Here is a 9,847-nt window from a genome sequence, read left to right as displayed (position 1 = left end):
TATATATATATATATATATATATATATATATATATATACTGATCAAAAATATAAACGCAACATGCAACAATTTCAACGATTCACAGTACAGTATATTTGGACAACTACAAATACCTGGGTGTCTGGTTAGACCGTAAACTCTCCTTCCAGACCCACATCAAACATCTCCAATCCAAAGTTAAATCTAGAATTGGCTTCCTATTTCGCAACAAAGCATCCTTCACTCATGCTGCCAAACATACCCTTGTAAAACTGACCATCCTACCAATCCTCGACTTCGGCGATGTCATTTACAAAATAGGCTCCAATACCCTACTCAACAAATTGGATGCAGTCTATCACAGTGCAATCCGTTTTGTCACCAAAGCCCCATATACTACCCACCATTGAGACCTGTACGCTCTCATTGGCTGGCCCTCGCTTCATACTCGTCGCCAAACCCTCTGGCTCCAGGTCATCTATAAGACCCTGCTAGGTAAAGTCCCCCCTTTTCTCAGCTCGCTGGTCACCATAGCATCACCCACCTGTAGCACGCCCTCCAGCAGGTATATCTCTCTAGTCACCCCCAAAACCAATTCTTTCTTTGGCCACCTCTCCTTCCAGTTCTCTGCTGCCAATGACTGGAACGAACTACAACAATCTGAAACTGGAAACACTTATCTCCCTCACTAGCTTTAAGCACCAACTGTCAGAGCAGCTCACAGATTACTGCACCTGTACATAGCCCACCTGTAATTTAGCCCAAACAACTACCTCTTTCCCTACTGTATTTATTTATTTATTTATTTGGCTCCTTTGCACCCCATTATTTTTATTTCTACTTTGCACATTCTTCCACTGCAAATCTACCATTCCAGTGTTTTACTTGCTATATTGTATTTACTTTGCCACTGTGGTCTTTTTTTGCCTTTACCTCCTTATCTCACCTCATTTGCTCACATCATATATAGACTTGTTTATACTGTATTATTGACTGTATGTTTGTTTTACTCCATGTGTAACTCTGTGTCGTTGAATGTGTCAAACTGCGCTGCTTTATCTTGGCCAGGTCGCAATTGTAAATGAGAACTTGTTCTCAACTTGCCTACCTGGTTAAATAAAGGTGTTCTCAACTTGCCTACCTGGTTAAAATAAAGGTGAAATAAATAAATAAAATAAAACATATATGGAAATCAGTCAATGTCAAATGTATTAGGCCCTGATCTATGGACTTCATTATGAGAGGGCACAGTGCAGCCATGGAGGGGCCAAGGAGGGCATAGGCCCAGACAATCAGAATTTGTTTCGCCACAAAATGGCTTTATGACAGAGAGACATTCTACTAGGTTTCATCAGCTGTCCTGGTGGCTGGTCTCAGTCTCCTGGGGTGAAGGAGCCGGATGTGGAGGTCCTGGGTGGGTGTGGTCTGGTCTCAGTCTCCTGGGTGGGTGTGGTCTGGTCTCAGTCTCCTGGGTGGGTGTGGTCTGGTCTCAGTCTCCTGGGTGGGTGTGGTTACGCGTGGTCTGCATTTATGGGGTCGGTTGGACGTACTGCCAAATTCTCTAAAGGACGTTGTGTAGAGGAACTTACAGTTTGGTTACACCTACTCCTACACCTACTCCTACACCTACTCATACACCTACTCCTACACCTACTCATACACTTACTCATACACCTACTCCTACACCTTGGTTACACCTACTCATACACCTACTCCTACACCTACTCCTACTCATACACCTACTCCTACACCTTGGTTACACCTACTCCTACACCTAAACCTACTCCTACACCTACTCATACACCTACTCCTACACCTACTCATACACCTACACCTACTCATACACCTACTCATACACCTACTCCTACACCTACTCATACACCTACTCATTTGAGGGTTTTTCTTTATTTTTACTATGTTCTAATCCGGAAAATTTCTGGAACTTTGAAAGCTTCTTCAAGTGCAGTCGCAAAAACCATCAATGATGAAACTGGCTCTCATGAGGACCTCCACAGGAAAAGAAGACCCATAGTTACCTCTGCTGCAGAGGATACATTCATTAGAGTTAATTAGAGTTAATCCATGCCTCAATTGTCTCAAAGTTTAAAAAATCAGCTGCTCTTAATGTTTTGTAGACTCCGTGTATAGCACTACAGATAATCAAGTGCTATTTGCATGTGATGCATTTGCTCTGTTGATTTGTATATTATAGAGCGTGGCTTTAAGGGATGAGTATGGTCACATCTAGACAAAAACGATTGTGAAAAATGAACAGAGAAAATGTGTATTAACACGGTACCTATTCATACAAGTATTTATTCATCATCTACATATTCATATTACGCTTCTACGTCTGTGAACAGGAAAGTATTATTTGGAAGAGAAAATATATCAGCTTATTGTTAAATAATTATGACGTTCTTTCCAATACAAAAAGTGGTGTAACTATTGTTTACAAACTGCGTTACCCACTCCAGTCAGCAGATGGCGATGAGCGTCTTTCAGGTGATGCTTCTTTCGTGACGTATAATGGACTGGACGGACGCTCCTTCAGGAACAACAAAGCGCCAACTCTTTCAACCACCTCGATAGCTTGTAAGACAACATACAACTGAAAGATTGACGCTTTAGACCATGTTAATGTACATTAGCTAATCTCAGTGTTGTAAACGCAGTTACGTTGACTTATCAACTGGTTCACTTTAACCTAATTTGCATGTTTAATTTGCAAACGTGTTAAAGATTGATACTGAGCCTAGCACTAGGCTAGTCGCTAATGCTACCTAGCTCGCTAACATCCCTGACCATGAGCTCACTAAACTACTCCTCCCTTGCTAATGAAGAGGGGGTCTGCAGTTTGGAGAAAGAATCTTTCAGAATGAAAAAGGAGGAAGAGGAGGATGTTATAGTGAAAGAAGAAAGAACCTTTTAGAGAGGAAGAGGATGCTATCTCAATAAAGGTGAAGGAGGAAGACATTTTGGGAGTGAAAGAGGAGGAGACAGAAGAAGCTTTCAGGCTGATAAAGGAGGAAGAGGAGGCTATCACATTGAAAGAAGAAGATGGGAAAGAGGTTGTCAGCGTGGAAGAGGAGGTAGAAGCTTTCAGAATCAAAAAGCAGGAAGATGCCATAACATTGAAAGAAGAAGAGAATGTAGTGAAAGAAGAGGAAGAACCTTTTGGAGTAAAAGAGGAAGAGGAGTCTATCTCAATAAAAGAGGAGGAAGATGTTTTAGGAGTGAAAAAGGAGGAGTCAGAATATCCGATTACCACCAGTGAGTACTGTCTTAAAAACAGGGGCACAAACGATGCAATTGTTGAACTAATGTGGTTTTAAATGGGGATTCTACTGAAGTTCTACACTTGAATATGTTGTTCACTACTGTAGGAATTGTTAAAGGTTCGATCTGCCATTGGTACATATTTTGGGGTCTTTTCAATTAGATTTATTGAATTCTCCAAAAGCACCCATTTTGTCGAACAACTCTTTTAACATTTGCATTTTAGGCCCCGTTCAGAGATATTAATGCCTCTTGTAAGACCCTTTGTGATTGTAATTGTAGATCATAAGTTTACCACCTGTTTGATGTTCTCGTTCACACAGGAGAGAGACATGACTATCGTGGATCCTCTGGGGAGCCTCAACAACATCCTGATGCTGACGAGGAAGAGAAGAGTCTCTCCAGATCAGAACACCAGATGGTACAGCTTGGTCTGGTCTAGCATACAGCTTGGTCTGGTCGAGCATACAGCTTGCTCTCTCTGGGTCTGGGCTGGGTTTCTGTAAAGTACTTTATGACAACAGTGACATCAGCATCCATAATGATATATGTCTGTGTCCCCTCTTTATGGTTACCAGGACAACGCTAGCCCTTCCTCCCTCCCGGAGTCCCCGTGTCGTGCCTCTCCCGTAGCACCTTACTGCTGGGTATGAAGAGGTTGTCTGTGCTGCTGGTGGACTGCAGGAAAACAACGGGGCTGAGTGGAACTGTGAGAGGAGGAGAAGAGAAGAAAGGATCAGATTTGACTCATCAGAGTAAGTAGTTTAGTTTGAACAAATAAAATAGACCTTCCCACTGGTATCTGTTACCAGGACAACCAGCAGAGTTCTGTTAGTTGACAGGAAGATAGGCTGGTGTATATGGATGTTATGAATATCGTAACACTGAAAAAGGATTCTGCCAATGAACAGAGAGAAACCTATAGACCATATAAAACCTTGATGAAAGTTAGCTTTAGAGGGAAAGTTTCAAGATGATCTGATGTAAGGTGCTTGTTTTACAAAAATGTTTCCATAAACATTATGGATGTTACATTGCCTGTCCCAGTCAACCCCTATCTTTACTAGACTGGAGAACAGGAAAACAAAAACTCCAGAAACTTCAATTTGGCCTGTTTTAATGAATTAACTAATACTGGAGGAAAGCTGTGATCAGGCTGCCCACTCAAGCGAAAGCTTCAAACTAACTGGTGCCTACAACGTGGTTATCAATCAACCTACCAGGGTAGTGACAAACAGTAGAGGAATGAAATCATCAACATGGTTTGATCATATCTTTACTAATGCTGCAGAAATGGGTTTTAAAGCAGTATCCAGATCCATCAGATGTAGTGATCACAATATAGTAGCCATGTCTAGGAAAACCACAGTTCCAAAGGCTGGGACTAATATTGTGTATAAGAGGTCATACAATAAGTTTTGTAGTGATTCCTATGTTGTTGATGTAAATAATATTTGTTGGTCCGTGGTGTGTAATGACGAGCAACCAGACACTGCCCTTGACACATTTGAAACTGCTTATCCCAGTTACTAATAAGCAGCACCCATTAAGAAAATGACTGTAAAAACTGTTAAAACCACGTGAATTGATGAGGAATTTAAAAATGGTATGATGAAGAGCAGTGGTTCCCAAACATTCATAGTTCCGTACCCCTTCAAACATTTAACCTCCAGCTTCCTCCAGCTGCCTGGCACCAGGGTGCTACTCTCAAATGTTGTTTTTTACATCACTGTAAGCCTGCCACACACACACTATATGATACAGTTATTAAACATAAGAATGAGTGAGTTTTTGTCAAAACCCGGCTCGTGGGAAATGACAAAAGAGCTCTCATAGGACCAGGGCACAACTAATAATGATATAATTATGTTTTTTTATTTAACCAACTTTCATATAAAACCTTATTTGTTCATCAAAAATTGTGAATAACTCACCACAGGTTAATGAGAAGGGTGTGCTTGAAAGGATGCACATAACTCTGTGACCCAAGTGGCGTCGGGAGCAACTGTTTGCACGCTGCGTTACCTAATTAACCTGGCTTTCTCAGCCTGCTGAATCAGCTAATTCATAAAAAATCTAATAACTTCACAGATCTTCATTGTAGAGGGGGTAAAGATAGAGATTTTGTTGGGGCGCCGTCACGAGAATGTTTAATCCCAACAATCACGTAAACTTTAACCAGTTCACCCGAGGTTGGGGTTTAACAGAAGAACTAGACAAAGTCTCAGTCTGCAATAGGTCAATCCTTTATTCAGAGAACGTTCTGAAAATCAACAAAGACAAAGTCTCAGAATTCTGCAAAAGGTTCTGAGTTCTGAGATTTTTTTCAGAGTTCTGAAAATCATCCATTGCACATAGCCTTTTATACCTCACATTTGGTTATCACATACACTTTATAAATGCCCCTCTTCTCTAACTCTCTCCCAATGTTCTACCCGTGTATATTGCTTATCTTATTCTGCCACATGTTCCATAATATTCTGCAAGCCTAACGGTTTCTCCTCCCTGGGTGGGGAGACCTCCTTCCTGTTATCAGTTTTACAGTGGTCACAAGATGTCTGTCCTCTTCTCCTTGAATGTCTCACCTATACTTCTGCTTACATAGTAACGTCCTAGTCTTGTCCGATACACACACATTATTAAAGCCTCATAACTCTAGTACATTTCACACCCGTCATACAGTTTTAAGTTACCTTAAAGATGTCTCTTCCTTTATCAGGCGCCAGGCAGGTATTAACCTGCTGAAAGGAAAAGAGTAGATTAGCGCTACCAGGCACATCAGCAGAAGATACTGAATAGAGTGGAGCCTGTTGGCCAGATAGCCAGTGGAGACAGGAGGGAGCCTGTTGGCCAGATAGCCAGTGGAGACAGGAGGGAGCCTGTTGGCCAGATAGCCAGTGGAGACAGGAGTGGAGCCTGTTGGCCAGATAGCTAGTGGAGACTAGAGTGGAGCATGTTGGCCAGATAGCCAGTGGAGACAGGAGTGGAGCCTGTTGGCCAGATAGCTAGTGGAGACTAGAGTGGAGCATGTTGGCCAGATAGCCAGTGGAGACTAGAGTGGAGCCTGTCGGCCAGATAGCCAGTGGAGACTAGAGTGGAGCATGTTGGCCAGATAGCTTGTGGAGACTAGAGTGGAGCCTGTTGGCCAGATAGCCAGTGGAGACTAGAGTGGGAGCATGTCGGCCAGATAGCTCGTGGAGACAGGAGTGGAGCCTGTTGGCCAGATAGCTAGTGGAGACTAGAGTGGAGCCTGTTGGCCAGATAGTGTGGTGGTTAATTTCTTTACTATCAAATGAGGAGATACGAACTTATCACACCAAGTCAGAGTTATACTTAAACTACATATTTTAATAATAAGAGCTTTGCAATACCAATGACTTGTCAACGACTCACCATTTTCTAATGATCCGTTGAGAGTGGCAAAACAGAAGTACAAAAGGTCTTTTATAACCAAGATACACCCCTTTCAACCTCCATGACGAACAACAGATACATAGAATGGCCACAAGGTTAAGATTTGTAAAAAAAAAAAAGACATCGTAAATCTCCCTGTCAGTGTTATCTCACAGAGGCCCATCCTCAGTCGAACACACACACACAATAGTTAACAGAATACTCTATTCTGTCGAATAAAACAACCATTATAATGCAATACAAGCATTATAACATAATCTTGCAATTTCCATGACAATAGCCAGTGGAGAGAGAACATACAGTGGGGCAAAAAGCATTTAGTCAGCCACCAATTGTGCAAGTTCTCCCACTGAAAAAGATGAGAGAGGCCTGTAATTTTCATCATAGGTACACTTCAACTATGACGGACGAAATGAGAAGAAAAAATCCAGAAAATCACATTGTAGGATTTTTGAATGAATTTATTTGCAAATTATGGTCTGAAATAAGTATTTAATAAGTATATACAAAATAAAAAGTGTTGGTCCCATGTTTCAAAAGCTTATTTCTCTCATATTCTGTGCACAAATGTGTTTCCATCCCTGTTAGTGAACATTTCTCCTTTGCCAAGATAATCCGCGGTTAAACCTCATAGCAAGGCAGTTTTATGATGTGGAGATTTCATTCTGTCTCTCTTTAAATAAACACTGTCTTTAAGGAGGAAAACCAACCTTGGAGGAACCAAAGACGTCCAAACCAGCAAGACGACACCTCTGCTCCCAGATTGGAAAGAGTTGTACCAAGTTAGGAAGCCTGAAAAGACATGAGAGGGGACACGCAGAACCGAAGACTCAAAATTGCGCCCGGTGTGGAAAGAGTTTTAACCACTTAGGAAATCTGAAAGCTCATGAGCGAACGCACACACAGAACAGGCCTTTCCATTGCTCCCAGTGTGGAAAGCGGTTTAAGCGGTTAGACACCCTCAAAACCCACAAGAAAATACACACAGGGGAGAAGCCATACAATTGCACCCAGTGTGGAAAGTGCTTTATCCGGTCAGGAAGCCTGAAGGAACACATGAGACTGCACACAGGGGTGAAGCCTTACTACTGCTCACAATGTGGAAAGAGTTTTAACCATTTAGCTAGCCTGAAAAGACATGAGAGGATGCACACAGGAGCAAAGCCACACCCGTGCTCCCAGTGTGGGAAGAGTTTTAAGCGCTTAGACACCCTCAATGCTCATGAGCGAATACACTAGGAGACACCATACCATTGTGCCCAGTGTGGAAACAGTTTTGGCCCTTTATAAAGCCTGAGAAGTCATGAGTGAATACACACAGGAGAGAAGCCTTACCACTGCTCCCAGTGTTCAAAGTGTTTTACCCATTTAGGAAGCCTGAAGGAACACCTGAGACTGCACACAGGGGAGAAGCCTTACAAATGTTCAGACTGTGGGAAGACATATTACTCATCACAGTCACTTAAAGTCATGTGAGAATCCACACAGGAGAGTATACGTACTTATCCTAGTGTGTGAACTCATATTTCACATATCATTGTCCATTGTCTTATATTGTTGACTGAGAATGTGTTTACTTGTTTATACCATGTGAAATTGAATGGTACAAAGTATACTCAAAAATATATTTGTGTGTTTTTATTAGAAAACATGAATTGAATATGGAGTCTGTCTGTTTGAATATAAAGAAGATCAGGTTCCTTCTTTTAAACTGTCCTTTTTTAAACTCTTTAAACTCAGTAAACTCAAACATATATATTTGTATGTTTTTATTAGAAAACATGAAGTGAATATGGAGTATGTCAGTTTGAATATAGAGTAGATCAGATTCCATGTGTTTAAACGGTCCTTTTTTAAACTCTTTATGTGTGTTTATCTGGGTGTGTCATTCCTCCAGCACTACAGATAATCAAGTGATATTTGGATGTGATGCATTTGCATTGTTGGTCCACTGATGATTTAATGAAATGAAAATATTCAGACTGTAATGGAAAATGTTAATTGTTTGTGTGTCCACATAACTGAGTATGTGACTAACCTTGTGAAACTGTCCTATTATAATCTCCTGTTCTGGGAGGATCATCCTGTGTTGCAAACCAATTTACACCTGTGTCCTTGTATGAATAAAGTCCCTCCCAGGAACAGGAAACTATAAAGATATGTGCTCATCACCCAATGCTTCATAATTCACTGTCACACTGCGCTGTGTAACTCTGTTATTCTCTCTGATCTCAGAAATAAAGAATCTTGGTTTGACTTGGACTCCAGCAGATCCTTATTTTATAATATCCACCACAACTCTCCCAAGGATTGCTGTTTATCATTGTCTCAAAGAAGAATTCCTCGTCCACTTTCCTGGGGGAATTTACAAGCCCCCACTGGTTGAATAAACATTGTTTCCACAAATCCATGTGATGTTTGATCAATGTGAAAATCTGACCACCCCTCATCGCTGTCAAACTCTCTGTTCAGGGGGTAGAACGACAGCTCTGTACCTTGTCAGCTCAGGGATTTGAACTTGCAACCTTCCAATTACTAGTCCAATGCTCGAACCACTGGGCAACCCTGCCGCCCCACATCATCATATTTGTTCAATCACGTGTCATGAATTAATTATGACATCATCGAATAATTATGACATCATCATATTTGTTCAATCACGTGTCATGAATTCATTATGACATCATCATATTTGTGGGAAACTGTGTTTAAGTATTCTTTTTGTATTTTATTTGTCAAATGGCAGCCAAGCATCAATCATCATGTCACCAGAACAATACCATCAAAATGTATTGGAATTGAGCACCAAGCTCATCACATGTAGTTTCACCACCCCTGAAGTTCATAACTTATTTCATCTGTAGCCTAATAAACTACATGGGTTCCCAAGTCGTAGTGGGAGGACCACACAACATATCATCATGTGACTCTAAGTTAACTAAGATATGATGGTTATTATATAAATATTTGCTCATAAATGAGTTTCCACCACCATTTCTCATTTTTACATTTTTACTGACACAAAAAGACCCCACCATGTCAAACGAAGTAACAAATCGTCTGTCGGCATTTATAAAAGTGTACAGGCATATCTTGTTTCCATCAGCCCGGTCATTACTTTTTGAAATGGTTGGATCAATATCCACCTTCATGATATGGATGAAGCCTGATTTG

This window comes from Oncorhynchus masou, unplaced genomic scaffold (assembly GCF_036934945.1).
Source record: "Oncorhynchus masou masou isolate Uvic2021 unplaced genomic scaffold, UVic_Omas_1.1 unplaced_scaffold_1407, whole genome shotgun sequence".
NCBI lineage: Eukaryota > Metazoa > Chordata > Actinopteri > Salmoniformes > Salmonidae > Oncorhynchus > Oncorhynchus masou.
Note: the sequence above shows the minus strand (reverse complement) of the source record.